This window comes from Salvia hispanica, chromosome 6 (assembly GCF_029641045.1).
Source record: "Salvia hispanica isolate PSC_SH4W2 chromosome 6, Shi_PSC_v1, whole genome shotgun sequence".
In the NCBI taxonomy this organism is placed as follows: Eukaryota; Viridiplantae; Streptophyta; class Magnoliopsida; order Lamiales; family Lamiaceae; genus Salvia; species Salvia hispanica.
The window spans coordinates 10,294,511-10,310,796 of NC_142697.1; the positions used below are offsets into that span (position 1 = coordinate 10,294,511).

General features: G+C 43.9%; 1 long non-coding RNA gene and 2 pseudogenes across 1 annotated transcript; 1 reads left to right on the plus strand and 2 right to left on the minus strand.

Moving 5' to 3' along the window:
- Nucleotides 1–551: 551 nt before the first annotated feature.
- LOC148923197 (uncharacterized) lies at nt 552–2,442 on the minus strand (annotated as a pseudogene).
- A 3,122-nt stretch (nt 2,443–5,564) lies between these two features.
- LOC148923198 (uncharacterized) lies at nt 5,565–7,222 on the minus strand. The gene is made up of 2 exons (XR_016132695.1): nt 5,943–7,222; nt 5,565–5,834 (listed from the first exon to the last, which is right to left on the minus strand). It is a non-coding gene; the product is annotated as an uncharacterized LOC148923198 (long non-coding RNA).
- Nucleotides 7,223–10,078: 2,856 nt separating this feature from the next.
- Nucleotides 10,079–11,364, plus strand: LOC148923199 (uncharacterized; annotated as a pseudogene).
- The last annotated feature ends 4,922 nt before the right edge of the window (nt 11,365–16,286 follow it).

Here is a 16,286-nt window from a genome sequence, read left to right on the forward strand (position 1 = left end):
CCTAGTGCCCTCTATCTATGCCATAGTGACCAAGCGATATCAACTATCATGCAATGCAATGTCAATCCACGCTCGAAATACATGTAGAAAGTGTTCTACTTTGAGGGTTTGAACATTACCATTTGTGGGTTTTTATGCAAGTGGTAGTGCTTCACATTTCCATCGTACTCAACTTCATTCAATCAAAACCACAAGTTCTTGAAGTAAATTTTTCAAAACAAAGCAAATCAAAAATTATTTTTTTTCATACGATTCAACAAGTCAATTTTTTTTTCTACAATTCAATAGGGGGATCATTACCAAATCATGCATCAAGGCTTGGAATAAAGATAAAATACAGCACTTTACAAAAAAGACACAACACAACACGACCAAACAATAAAACAAACCCCCTCCTAACACTTAGACCTTGCTTGCCCTCAAGCAAGTTTGATTAAAATGTTGGAAAAAGAAACGCATCACATAAAACTTCGAAAACCAAAAACAACACACAAGAATCCCACCTCCTCACACTTGGGCATTGCTTGCTCGAGAGCAAGTAGACCAAGTGTTTAGAGAAAGATTACTAACAACACAAAACAGTCACAAATGCCGGCAAGGCCACAACATGTACAAAACAAGGCTGGCAAGGCCACAATTACAAAAACTTTAAAGCAAACACATATGTCACATAGAACACATATATACACAAGTAGAAAAGAGAGTGGGATAGAAATCACCTCCCCCGCACAAAGTGGGGGGTACGGGTTGATGTGGCAGGTGGTGCTAGATCTGGTGCAGCTGTCTCCTTTGGTTTCGATCCCAGGCTCATGTGTTGGCTCAACGGCTCCTTCAACTTCTGCAACTTTATCCACTATGGCATCCAGACTTCCCTGTCCCACAAACTGGGCAGCACACGAGTGTTCCTTTGGAAATGCATTATCGAATCTTGCATTCCAATCCTTCCAAGTAGAAGCATTCAACTTCCTCTTAGGATCCCTGTAGAGTTTGGAACCCTTCTCTGAACTCATGTAAACCATGCTAACATTGGGACTTATACTCACGATGTCGTTGGCCGAAGTCCAACCGGCCACCTCCTTATACCTCTTCAAAGATTTGATCAAACCATTTTCTTGAGGTTTTGTCTAGGCACCTATTGTTGATCATGGAAATGGTCTCATTCTTTTCCAAATATTTGAGGCCGGAAGGAATGGCATTCGGCTCCAATTTAGTTAAATGAATCTCCAATGGTAGCAACTCTTCTTTTTCTCTCGTGTTGGGCAGCTCATTCTGACTCGGTACTTCCATAGGGTTGGGCAGCTTACATCTCTCAGGCGGGTTTGTGTGATCCCTCTTCTTGCACCAAGTCATGATTTCAACTTCTATCTCCTCATCACTAAGCCCTTGAGTGCTGAACAACTTGCATTCACTAAGTTCTTCAAGCTCAACTTTTTCGTCAATGGAGGGTAATGGATACATATCTTGCAAAAACTCAGCTTCAAGAAAGTTGGGACTCTTCAACTCTTTGATCAACTTCTCACGTTGGCCATTTTCCATATCACTATCGATGATAACAGGGAGAATGTCACTTTCCCCAACAAAAACATGCTTGAGGTTGGTGGGCAGCAGCTTCAACTCCAATTTTGGTGACCAAACTTCTGACGGCACCAATTCCTCCTTTACGCTCAGACTGGGCAGTTCGCCTGGATCAGGCAGCTTGCTGGTAGACTTTGCATGCTCCAATTGGTTGCACCCTTTCATGATGGTCGCTTCTGGTCTCAAAGGCATGAGTGTAGGTCCATCGGGTGGAATGATGATGTGCTCTTCAATCTCCTCATCGCTATCCTCTTCATCTTCAAACCAAGGAGTCACCTGAATTGGGCAGTGTGTTGCACTGGGCAATCTTGGCCCCTGTTCCAATGTTTCCCCGGGTCCTCTGTTTGAGTCATTGTCGAATGAAGCTTTCAACTCTTTCCCGGACCTAAAGAGAATCTGATTAAAGGTCTCCTTCCTTGGTTGTTGCACTTGAGCCAGAATTCCTCCATCATTCCCGCGCATATTATTGATGGAAGTCGCCAATTGTGTCATTTGGCGTGCAAGATGATCAAGACTAATCATTTGCTCATATTGTTCGTCATGCATCTCATGCACTACATTGTAATTGGCTTGCAAATTATTTTGCATGAGTTGTTGGGATGTGATTAGATCCTCCATCATTTCTTCTAAGCACTTTGGTGGTATTGGCGGATGATTTGATTGATATTGGCCAAGTTCTTGTGGCTGAAAACACGGAGGGAATCCACTTGGATCGGGAGACCAATAAACATGATTAACATCTGATCCATGGAAAGCTTGGTAATTTACTTGTGGTGGTGGACCTTGATATTGTTGATTCGGATCGGTCCATACAAAATTGGAATGATCATGCCATCCAAGATTGTATGGATCTGTGAAATGATCCATGTTGCACTTTAATGGCACACCACTCTCGTCATTGGCTCTTGAATTGATTTCCTCATCAGTTTTCTCCAAACTCTCTGACTATACAAGCTGGGCAGTATGCTGAACTTGGCAGTTATATGAACTGCCCAGGACAGAGAAACCAATACCCACTTGTTCTCTCAAGCGAGCTTCCTTGCGTAGCCTCTTCGGTGTCTACTTAACTCCAATATCGAACAATAAACTTGGAGAAGAGGACCTGCTCATAACCTAAAAATAAAAGAGAAAAAAACAACAACAAAAAAAAAATAAGTCAAAAACTATATACAATAAGTGTAGGAATACATAACAAGACAACAACACCGTTCCCCGGCAACGGCGCCATTTGAGAGGTCGGGATTTTGCACGCGTGTCGTAGGCGCGTGTCCCTTCCTATTCAACAAGATTTATAAGTTCCCACTTTCCAAAATACTATTAATTAGTATATGGTAAGTTAGGGTGTCGAACCCACGAGGAACGGTAGCATCCGTTATGCATTTCAACACTTAGAAAGGGTTTTGGCGATGCCGCCACGCTTTAAATTGGGGGTGGGAACTGAACTACGAAATATAAATAAAACTTAAGATAAGATTGAGAACTAAACATGCAAATAAAATACAATAAGAAGAAAGCAATTAAACTGGAACGCAGACTGGGCAATCTGATAAACTTGGCAACTTAGCAGTGGCGAAAATTAGAACTATTTCGGAAATAAAACAGAGCAGCAACTTGCATGAGCATCCTAAGTTCAGAAAGCAAAAGGAACTAAGTTAAAAGTAAGGAAGAATAAAACTAAAGGAACTCCTAAAGGGAAGCTAGAAAATGCTATAAAAACTAGGAATATGGCCCCTAAAAGGTGGTCTAAAAGCTGAAACTGAAATGGAGGCTAAAGTGGCGTGTGAAGTGGTGAAAGAGTGTATTAAATCAGATCCTAATTAGTGAAGAGAGAGAGAGAGAGAGATGGGAAAAGGTGTTGTACTTTGTGTCCCCTAATCCCTATTATCCAATGTGCAAACCCAATAGACAAAACACTCCAACTAATGGTTAAAGAACTTGACTTCTAAAAGGTGATCCTAATTCCCTAATTCCACTCCTGTCACACGCAAGAAACGAGGAAGGAAAAGAAATGGCTGCCACACAATTAATTAAACCTTGGAAACACAAAATCATCAATTAAACCAACCAAAACATGCATAGAAAACATCAAATTAAAAGCTGAAAATTAAAGGCTCAATGAAGAAGATAAAGAAGCTTAACAACACTCAAACATGGTGAAAGAAATGCTGAAAAAATGAGACCAACATGAACCATGCAAAAACATACAAATCGGACCCAACTAAACGGCGGAAATCACGAAATCAACCGGCAATCTTGCACAAACGTTTTTTCCTTCCATTTTCTTCCACAAAATTCGAACACAATTGAGGAAATGAGCTAAGAGAAACTGATTTAAAAGTTCCAAAAGGTGTTTTAACTAATAAGAAAACAACAAACACTAGAGCTAAATAACAAGCTAAAGCTTAAACATTCAAACAAGAACTAAACTTAAAATATTTTTTGGTGCTTTCTTTTCCTTAATAATACTTGAACACAAACTGAAAATAAGACTTAGAAGTAATCTAAACTCAAGCTAACAACTAAATTATAACAATGAAAACAAAAATTAAATGCACTAAGCAACTAGCTACAAACACAACTAAATAACAAGAGCAATAAATACACAAGAACTTAAAGCAATAAATACTACTTCAATATGCAGCAAATAATGCCAACACTCTTAACTATGGAGTTAAGATGCTAGCAAGAGTACAACCAAACCAAGTGTTACAAAAGAGCTAGAGCATTCAAACACTACAAACAAACTACAACTTCACCCCATGGTGAGCAAAAGATGATTCCTGTTCTGAAATGAAAGAGAGTATTTTCTAGAGAGAGAGTTAGCTAAATTAAAACTAAAGATGATAGATGGAATAGTTGTTTGGGGAAAAGCATAGTTAAATATTTTGTTACATTTTTCAAATAGTTATTTCCCATTTCTCATGCCCTAGGGACGGATGTGGACACGTGTAGCAACAAGGAAGCAGTCTTGTAATTGTGCTCAAGTGGCTCCATGCAGTTTTCCCGTCGGGTCCAGCTTGGCCAAGCTGACAGCTAGGACAGTTTGCCATTTTTCTGATTTTCTTCAAATTCTTGCACTTTTGCCTCCTTTTTGCATCACTCCACTACAAATGCCTTTCTACAATTCCTCCGAACCATATGCTCAATTCCCTGCCAAAATAGCATCTTCTCATGCAAATATTCAACTTATAAGTGTTAAAAGTGATCAAATCCGAGTGACGAAAACTAGCCTATCAATATCCTAGGAGAGTCCGTTGCTAGGATAGTCTAGCAAATTTATTATTCAGTAAGTTTAATCGATTGGAATTTATTCCATGAATAATAAATTATGCTCTTGAACCAGACCACTCATGGATAAAAGATGTTAACTAATTAAAGTCGGGCATCAAGTATTAATAGAATTTTTCAATCTAAAACATGGTAAATAATTAAGCTAAAAATATTTCTCGGATTACTTGTAATTATGGACTGAGGGACAATTAACATTATTTTTACTTATTATAATATTATGTTGGACTTGGATTAAATTGTGTCTCGATTTAATTAGTGAAGGTCCAACAAGTATGGCATAGGCCAACCACTATAAATCCCTAGTTAACCCATAATAATTTTATTAATATGAGACTAGACATGAGATATAAATCATAGTTTTAATAACACAAATTTTCGTAGTTTTTATAACACAATTTTTGAAATCTCCATTGGATAGAGAATTTGTAATTCTATTCAACAGCTCTCTTCTCTGTAGCTGGAGTTATGTCTCTTTTATAATTAACTCGTATATTAAGCCTTGTCAACACAAAGATCAAACAAAGAGTTTAAGAAATTGTAATACCCGCACCATTAGTTTGCTTTCGATATATTAATGTGGAATTAGAAATGTAACGTCCTCTCTTTTCGTGAAGTTTTTTTTTTAGTGGAACTCGAGCCTTTAATGAAACTTAATCTTTTTAGTTGCAAAGTAAAAGCTAAAGAAGTAAGTGAGCGAGTTAAAACAGACTAAAGATACACTTCGGAAAAATAAAGTGTTTCGAATGGTATTTCGTGTTCAATAAAATGAACAACTAATAAAATAGGTTACATGGATCAAAGTCCTTAAAGAAAGAAAACAAGGAAAGGAAAATATAAATTGTGGAGTGCATTTCGGGCCTTTTCTCCAGGCCCAATTTAGGGCCCGTTTCGGGCAGCCCGTCGGCCCAGACATCAAATCCAGGCCCGCTCGAAGTGCAGCTAGGTAGTAGCCGAGATTTCACTCTCACCTGCAAGATAAAAACAAGTTTTAATGGCCATGGGACAAGAGTAATTAATGGAATACTTATAGAGGGGAAGAAGTAACCTTTCTTTAACTATGAAGACCAAGGACTTACCCAAAAAGGGGGGGGTTTCAGCCTGCACACCCTACATAATGCAGCCCTTGGCACAACACCCCCTGCCTCTCTGCAATCAAACAACCCCAATTAATAACTAGTACTAGGTACCCATAAAAATACAAGTTTTGCAGCCATGAAGGAGAGACAAGGAGATCACTAAAAGTGAGATATTCTGCAGCATAACAACAAGTGATACAACAGCTATTTAAGGCTCACGAGTACACCACAACCAATCTATAAAATCCCCTCCACAACACATTCAACTTCCTTCTGCATACCATCAAATTTTCAGCAAGATAGAGAGTAAAGAGTGGCACATAACCGAGAGTAACAACAAGGGCAGCCCCATTTTCTTCACTATCATAAGAGGTAACACACAACTCCCCTTATGACTCCTTTTTCATCCATGTAGAAAATCACCACACAACCATGCTTAAGCACAAAGAGGTCACTTACAAATCCACAACTCGGAATTAGTAAGAAGAACAATATACAAGCGAGAACAGAGCACCTCAACATAGAAATCTTAAATAGCATACTAAATCCTAAATAGAATCAGTAAAGCACTAGCACACTCCTTGCCTTTCATTGATTTCATGTTTAAGATAAGAAGATTAGAGCTTTCCTGCATAACAGAAGAAGAAAAACAACAGGCTGCTGCTTTTACCCCTGTGAATAAACCCAACAAGAATAAATCTTTAAAATCAGAGGCATAGTTTTGAGAATATCTACTTCCTTTCCACACCTAAATCATAGGAGATTAACAAAAAAAGAGAGAGGCTAAAGAACTTAGCCTTAGAAAGGCAAGCTGTCTGGTATGGTCAGTCAACGGCAGAACTCCGGGTAGTCGACCGGGGCGACGGCGCCGCAGGAGCAGTAGCGCGAAGCGGCGGCGCCTCGAGCCTCGCCGCGCAGCAGCCGTCGTTTCCCCCGAGCCTTAGACGGCGATGACGGATGCAGCCGTGAAGGAGGCGGCGCTGCCTCACCGGGAAACGCTCAGCGGCGTCGAGTGTCGAGTTGCAGGGGAGTATGCGCCGGCGGAGTCCGGCGAGGCAACGTGAGGAAGAAGAGGGTGGAGCCGCCGATTTTTCCTCTTCCGATTTAGGATTTTAATTCGGGAAATTTTTGATTAATGAGGTAGAGAGAGGAGGGGAAGGCATCGAGCCAGCCGGCGATGCACAGGGGGACGCTGATCGGAGTAGCCGGCGGCGGTAGACGAGGAGGCGCCGCCAAGCTCTTCTCCGATTAGGGTTTCGAATGTTGGGGGATTGAGAATGAGGGTGTGAGAAGGGGGGAGGCCGATGGTTTAAGGGAGTTTTGGGCCTCTCCTTATTTCTTTTGTTTTGGGCCTCATATTAGTTAATGAGATGGGCTAGTGGTGTAAGCTTTTATTTGGGCCACTAATTAAATTAAAGTAGGTGTGAGGAATCTAATTAAATCATGGGCCTTACTGTATTATGGATTTAAATAATAGCCCGCTAATTATTTCACAAGAATAAGTCTAATTTTCCCGGGATTTAGAATTGGTGCTCAAGTGATTAATATTAAGAAAATATGATACTTTAACGATGAATAGACCTCGAGCCAAATTTTTAGTACTTAGATGAATGGCTTAGGAGGAAACACCCTCAAGTTAAGCGAATAATTTTTCTAATTTAATTAAATCTACTGATTTAATTAATATTCAAGAATTCTAGAACTCTTCTAGAAAATTTAAAGGAAGAATAAAATGATCACGCACTTAGGATGCATCCATGTTTAAGCTTAACGGATATCTCAAAATCTAATTAAGTATCATTTTATTTCCTAAAGGGACGTCTTCGAACGTTATCTAAGACCAAGTTAAGGAAATTTCGGAAGGAGCTTTAGCTTTTGAGGTGGGCATTCTTTCAAAACGTGATTTCAGTATGAAAATGTGAATCTTTGCTCAAGTATATTGTCATGCCATGTTTTGTTTTATGATTACCTATCTGCTTGGCTATGCCAATTTAGTTAAATCGAATTCGGGTCCCAGTAGGGCCGCAAACCCTACTCGGACTAGTGTACACATGAGGGGACCGTGAGCTAACAAAGGAGTTGGCCGGTCCAGTGACCGTCGTGGAATGTGGCCACATTCCCGGTTCACATCAGTTTCAGATATGGTATATCTATGTTATGTGATTGCGCAATCAAATCTTTACTAAAGGAAAAGTATTTTAGTGACTCGGGTCTTTTAAGTAAAACCCCGTGATCACTCAACTGTGGCATTGACAATTAAAGATAGAACCATTTTTGGCAATGTGCCCACTGAGTATATCAAATACTCAGCCCTGCATGTTATTTTCAAATGTGCAGGTTGAACGTGGACGAGCAGGCGAAGGTGTTGGGAACGATCCTTAAATAAGTAGTTAGGTAGCCCAAAGTAGCATGTCTTCATACGTGCTATTTTGTCTTGGACTCTTCCGCTGCAAAATCTAGAATTATGTGCTAGAAAGCTATGAACTTAGTCTTGATACTCTGAACACGTTTTGACTATGTACCCATATGCCTTTGATACTATTGATTTAAGTGATTTCATCCTTTTTATTGTTGTTCCTTGATTACTGAGAATTGTTTAGTCGCGAAATAGCTACGCTCACTAGCAGTAGGGAGTTGTGGTCGTGACATATTACTTCTATACTTTATTTTCCTCTTTTCGCGTTTTTGAGAGCCCATTCTTTCGTACAGATGGCACGACAGCGCTACACCCATCGTAGGCCGCTCCGAGCTGGCGCAGATTCCGAGGCAGTGGTTCGCTATTTCCGGTCCTACCGCCGCTGCGATGGGGATACGCTGACAGAGTTCGTAGCTCACTACGCCTTATGGGACGAGGCCAACTGTCATGGGGTGAAGCCCTACGAGGGTATCATGAGGCTCGTCGGTTTGTTTCCTGAGGAGTGGCAGAGTTGGATGACGGCCACTGCCGAGTTGTACACGTCGTCCCCACCTCCCACGTATGAGCCTATTGGGGATATGCCCGGTTTCCTGAGCGCGGTCTCAGCAGGGTGCTTCCACTTCGGTGATGGGCCCCCACCAGAGACGCAGGCGCCCGGGAGCGAGGGATTCCGCAGGTTGCCACCCTTGGCCCTCATGCGGGGTGCAGGCGGAGTATTCGAGGAGGGGCAGTCGTCTCGAGCTCCCGCCCGCGAGAGGGGCCGAGTAGAGGTTACGCCCGACTCGAGTGATGAGACCGGGTCTATGAGGAGCCGCGCGGCGGATGAGGATGACGACAAGGACTCAGAGGAGGAGAGCGCAGAAGACGATGAGGTCAGTAAGGAGGACTCCGAGGGAGAAGACACGGATGAGGAGCGCGAGGAGGTTTTGGAGTGGAGCGAGATGAGGGAGGATGGTCCCGCTGAGGAGGAGCCACAGATTGGCGGCCTCGCTAACTTGGGGTTGGAGTTCGTTCCCCCACCACCGGCCGGACCACCACCAGAGATACCTCCTCCTCCAGTGGAGCCCCACCCGGAGACACTACAGTTGTCCCACCACCCGATAGATTTGACTTGTTTCAGCGAGCTGTACCACCGCATATGGCGTATGCGCAGGGATTTGGCCGCTGGGACCGACATTCCCATTGCACCAGTGGCAGCCCCAGAGCCACCAGAGCCTGTGGCAGTGCCGGAGCACCCCGAGGAGCCGGTGCCTCCGACCGAGGCGTTCCATCAGGGGACTAGTCATGGCGACCCGATGTGGATCAGCAGCGACTCTGAGTAGGGTTGATCTGACGGGCCTCAGAAGAGTTCGTTGTAGTAGCTTAGCATCACGTTTTCTTATCCCATGTATAGAACCTTTTTAGGAGCTTTCTTATTTCCCTTATTGCCCTCACATGTATCAGATATTAAGTCCTCTCTAGAGGCAATTTTTCCCTTGACTTATGACATGTGATGTTTCTTGGCTATGTTATTCGATATTTGTTATTTTACTCCTTATGTTCAAAAGAATGGTGCATTTAATGAACCTAGTGCGTACGAGCATGACATTTGATGAGTATAAATCTATGTTAACCTTGTTATCCTTAGAACAGAATGCCACCAAGGAGACGTGTCGGACGGCCAAGAAGGAATGGCGAGTTGCCACAAAATGTACCACGAGGAAATGGAGCGGGAAGAGGGATGACCCCATCACCTCCTCCGCCGCCTCCACCTCCACATGAGCGGCGAGTAGAGGAACTTTTTCTGAGACAGAACCCCCCAGTGTTCAATGGCTTAGGGGATCCGGCTACGGCCGAGAACTGGATACGTGCCATGGAGCGTATCTTCAACTTCCTGCACTGCAATGACCAGGAACGTTTGACTTGTGTGACCTTCCAACTGACAGGATCAGCTGATTTCTGGTGGGAGGCAAGGAAGAAAACTATGACCCCGGAGCAGCTGGCTCTGATGACTTGGAATGAATTCAAGACTGGGATGTATGATAAGTATATTCCGAAGAGTTACCGAAAGAGCAAGGAAGTGGAGTTCTATAACCTGAAACAAGGACGGATGTCCGTTACTGAGTATGACTGAATGTTCTGTGACATGTCTCGCTATGCACCTGATCAAGTTGATACTGATGAAAAGATGGCTGATAAATTATGTGCCAGTCTGAGGTACGAAATAAGGATGGCCTTGGCAAGCCTTGGAGGGTTATCATACCCCGAATCACTGAGTCGAGCTTTGGATATTGAGGCAGCCATGCCCAAAGAGAGGTCAATTATGCCTGTTGCCGCAACACCACCTCAACAACAGCACAACTTCCGAGAGAAAAGGAAGTGGGATGGAGATCGTGCCCCAAATGAGACTAAAAGGCAGCAAGTTGCTCTGAGGCCACCACAGAATGGTGGAAAGCAAGCCGCTCCGAATCAGGTGGTGGAGTACCGAACTAGAGCCCCTCCCTGTGCTAAGTGCTCAAGGAATCATCATGGGGAGTGCAAGGCTGGGACTGATAGGTGCTTCTACTGTGGCAAGGGTGGACATTTCTCTAGAGAATGCCCGGATAAGAATGCTGGAGTAAGAGGGAGACAGAACTATCAGGGGCAGCGTCCGCAATTGCGGGCACTTCAAGCTGAGCCGAAAGGAAAAGCGGCCCTACCCCAAGTTCCACAACACCAGCGGCAGTTACGACAGAGGCTTCCCACTCAGGCCAGAGCTTTTGCACTGAGACAGAGGCAGCCTAAGACGGAGCCAGGGAACCAGGAGCAGGGCAATCTGGCAGGTATGGGAACTCTCCTCAACATACCTATTGCCATTTTGTTTGATACTGGTGCATCACACTCGTTCATATCAGCACCTTGCGTGGATACTTTAGAACTTCCTACTGATGCAATCGAACATAAGATGAGGGTGTCCTCACCCGTAGGAGGCCTTATAGACATCATACGAACTTGCTCAAACGTAGAGTTCACTATGGGAAACCTTAAGTTAGTGGCTCATAATTTGCATGTGATGTTGATGTGGAGCGTCGACATCATATTGGGAATGGATTGGTTAGCCGAAAACTACGCTACCATTCTTTGTAAGGAAAGGCAGATCTCGCTGCAATACCCAGGAAAGGAACCCACAATCTTCCACGGAATCTCCATGAGGCGACGAAAGTCCATAATTTCTGCACTACAAGCAACCACTATGATAAGGAAAGGATACCCTGCATACCTCGTTTACCTGAATGGGGAAGAGAAAGAGGACCGTAAGATTGAAGATGTAGCAGTGGTACGAGAATTTCCAGATGTCTTCCCAGACGCACTACTTGGATTGCCGCCAGACAGGCAATTAGAATTCACAATCGATCTCGAACCAGGATCGGCCCCAGTATCGAAGGCACCATACAGAATGGCGCCTAAAGAGTTAGAATAACTCAAGATACAGTTACAGGAACTACTAGACCTAGGCTTCATCCGACCCAATGTGTAACCATGGGGCGCACCAGTGCTCTTCGTAAAGAAGAAGGACGGAACACTGAGAATGTGTATCGACTACCGAGAGTTGAACAAGCTGACGCTCAAGAACAAGTATCCTCTACCAAGGATTGATGACCTTTTTGACCAACTTCGAGGGGCCGGTGTATTCTCAAAAATGGACTTGAGATCAGGCTATCACCAACTGAAGGTCCGACATGACGATGTACCCAAGACAGCATTCCGCACCAGATACGGCCATTACGAATTCACAGTGATGCCTTTCGGGCTCACAAATGCCCCGGCAGTGTTCATGGACTTAATGAACCGCGTGTTCCACCCATACTTGGACAAGTTCGTCCTAGTCTTTATAGATGATGTACTCATCTACTCGAAGAACGAGAAGGAACACGAGGAACATCTGAGAACCACCTTAGAGACGTTGAGAGCCGAGAAGCTCTATGCTAAGTTTAGCAAATGTGAGTTCTGGCTCAACGAGGTGAACTTCCTAGGACACATAGTAACGGCAGAAGGGATCCGAGTGGACCCTGCAAAAGTGGAAGCAGTACAACGTTGGCAGTCACCGACAACACCTAGTGAAATTCGAAGTTTCTTAGGTTTGGCTGGATATTATCGGAGGTTCATTGAAGGATTTTCTAGAATAGCCAGACCATTAACCCAACAGCTCAAGAAAGGGGCTAAGGTCAATTGGACGCCGGAGTGCGAAGCGAGCTTCCAACTATTAAAAGAAAAGTTGACCACCGCACCAGTCCTAGCCGTGCCAGCACCAGAAGCAGGCTATGTAGTGTACACCGATGCTTCAAAAGTCGGACTTGGATGCGTATTGATGCAGAATGGCAAGGTGATCGCATACGCGTCACGCCAACTCAGGCCACACGAGCTGAATTACCCCACTCATGATCTGGAACTAGCGGCAGTGGTACATGCCTTGAAGATTTGGAGACATTCGGAGTTCGATGTGAGATCTTCACGGACCACAAGAGCCTTAAGTACTTTTTCGAGCAAAAGGATTTAAATATGCGACAACGCAGATGGCTCGAATTAGTCAAGGATTATGACTGTGGTATAAATTACCACCCAGGCAAGGCGAATGTAGTGGCAGATGCCTCGAGCAGGAAAACTACACCCTAAGTGGCCACCTTCCTTACACAAAATGAGGAACTCATACGGGAATTCGCTAAGATGCGATTGGAGGTAGTGAGAGCACCAGAGACGGTGGAAAGTAGGATCGCCACTCTAGTGATTGAACCAGACTTAAGGGCCAGAATTGTTGAAGCTCAAAGGAGTGATGAAGCATTAGAGAAAATTCGACTTAAAGTGAGGACGGGAAAAGAGGTGAGTTACCGCGAAGAAGCGGATAACGCCCTCACTTTTGAAGGAAGATTATGTGTGCCCAATGACGAGGTTCTCAGAGATGAGATCATGAGCGAAGCGCATGAGACACCCTACACCGCCCACCCAGGAGGTACGAAAATGTATCAAGATATGAAGAAGCATTTTTGGTGGGATGGCATGAAGAGGAGCATAGCGTCGTTTGTAGAAAGGTGCCTAGCATGTCAACAAGTGAAGGCTCTACATCAACGACCCTATGGGAAATTGCAACCCCTGGAAATTCCCGAGTGGAAATGGGAGCACATTGCAATGGATTTCGTGACAGGATTGCCAAAGTCACAACGAGGAAATACAGCTATTTGGGTGATTATAGATCGCCTCACCAAAAGCGCTCACTTTGTACCAGTACGTATCACTTACGGATCGGACAAGTTAGCTCAGATCTATGTGCAAGAGATCATACGGTTACATGGAATACCGGTGACGATCACATCAGACCGTGACCCAAAATTTACTTCTAGGTTTTGGATAAGCCTGCAGCAAGAGCTAGGCACCAGGTTGAATTTCAGTACGGCATTCCATCCACAGACTGATGGGCAGTCTGAGAGGACAATCCAAACCTTAGAAGATATGTTGAGGGCCGTAGTGCTCGACCGCGGAGGAAAATGGGAGCCAGTATTGCCACTTATAGAGTTTGCTTACAATAACAGTTATCAGGCGACTATAAACATGGCCCCATATGAAGCACTGTATGGGAGGAAATGTAGATCACCACTCTATTGGGATGAGGTCGGTGAGAGAAAGACGCTTGGACCAGATTCTGTAGAGGAAATGATAGAGATCGTCCGCCAGATCTGTGAGAGAATCAAGGAAGCCCAAGACAGGCAGAAGTCCTACGCGGATGCTCGCCGAACCGACCTGCAGTTCAAGGCGGGAGACAAAGTTTTCCTAAAAGTATCCCCGTCTAAAGGAATTACGAGATTTGGCGTCAAGGGCAAGCTAAGACCACGTTTCATCGGACCCTACGAGATTCTAGAAGGAGTCGGCCCTGTGGCGTATAGATTGGCACTCCCACCGAATTTCGGGAATGTGCACAATGTTTTTCATGTGTCACAATTGAGGAAATATGTGTTTGACCCAAAACACATAGTCCACCAGGAAGAAATGGTTTTGGAGCCGGACTTAAGCTATGAAGAGAAGCCAGAAGCAATCTTGGATAGGAAGGTCAAGGAATTAAGAAACAAATCTATTGTAACGGTGAAAGTTCTATGGAAGCACCATGGTCACGAGGAAGCTACGTGGGAATTGGAAGACAAGATGAAAGAAAAGTACCCAGAGCTCTTTGAGTAACTTAAGCAAAATTTCGGGACGAAATTTTCGTTAAGGATGGTAGAATGTAATACCCGCACCATTAGTTTGCTTTCGATATATTAATGTGGAACTAGAAATGTAACGTCCTCTCTTTTCGTGAAGTTTTTTTTTTAGTGGAACTCGAGCCTTTAATGAAACTTAATCTTTTTAGTTGCAAAGTAAAAGCTAAAGAAGTAAGTGAGCGAGTTAAAACAGACTAAAGATACACTTCGGAAAAATAAAGTGTTTCGAATGGTATTTCGTGTTCAATAAAATGAACAACTAATAAAATAGGTTACATGGATCAAAGTCCTTAAAGAAAGAAAACAAGGAAAGGAAAATATAAATTGTGGAGTGCATTTCGGGCCTTTTCTCCAGGCCCAATTTAGGGCCCGTTTCGGGCAGCCCGTCGGCCCAGACATCAAATCCAGGCCCGCTCGAAGTGCAGCTAGGTAGTAGCCGAGATTTCACTCTCACCTGCAAGATAAAAACAAGTTTTAATGGCCATGGGACAAGAGTAATTAATGGAATACTTATAGAGGGGAAGAAGCAACCTTTCTTTTCCTATGAAGACCAAGGACTTACCCAAAAAGGGGGGGGGGTTTCAGCCTGCACACCCTACATAATGCAGCCCTTGGCACAACACCCCCTGCCTCTCTGCAATCAAACAACCCCAATTAATAACTAGTACTAGGTACCCATAAAAATACAAGTTTTGCAGCCATGAAGGAGAGACAAGGAGATCACTAAAAGTGAGATATTCTGCAGCATAACAACAAGTGATACAACAGCCATTTAAGGCTCACGAGTACACCACAACCAATCTATAAAATCCCCTCCACAACACATTCAACTTCCTTCTGCATACCATCAAATTTTCAGCAAGATAGAGAGTAAAGGGTGGCACATAACCGAGAGTAACAACAAGGGCAGCCCCATTTTCTTCACTATCATAAGAGGTAACACACAACTCCCCTTATGACTCCTTTTTCATCCATGTAGAAAATCACCACACAACCATGCTTAAGCACAAAGAGGTCACTTACAAATCCACAACTCGGAATCAGTAAGAAGAACAATATACAAGCGAGAACAGAGCACCTCAACATAGAAATCTTAAATAGCATACTAAATCCTAAATAGAATCAGTAAAGCACTAGCACACTCCTTGCCTTTCATTGATTTCATGTTTAAGATAAGAAGATTAGAGCTTTCCTGCATAACAGAAGAAGAAAAACAACAGGCTGCTGCTTTTACCCCTGTGAATAAACCCAACAAGAATAAATCTTTAAAATCAGAGGCATAGTTTTGAGAATATCTACTTCCTTTCCACACCTAAATCATAGGAGATGAACAAAAAAAGAGAGAGGCTAAAGAACTTAGCCTTAGAAAGGCAAGCTGTCTGGTATGGTCAGTCAACGGCAGAACTCCGGGTAGTCGACCGGGGCGACGGCGCCGCAGGAGCAGTAGCGCGAAGCGGCGGCGCCTCGAGCCTCGCCGCGCAGCAGCCGTCGTTTCCCCCGAGCCTTAGACGGCGATGACGGATGCAGCCGTGAAGGAGGCGGCGCTGCCTCACCGGGAAACGCTCAGCGGCGTCGAGTGTCGAGTTGCAGGGGAGTATGCGCCGGCGGAGTCCGGCGAGGCAACGTGAGGAAGAAGAGGGTGGAGCCGCCGATTTTTCCTCTTCCGATTTAGGATTTTAATTCGGGAAATTTTTGATTAATGAGGTAGAGAGAGGAGGGGAA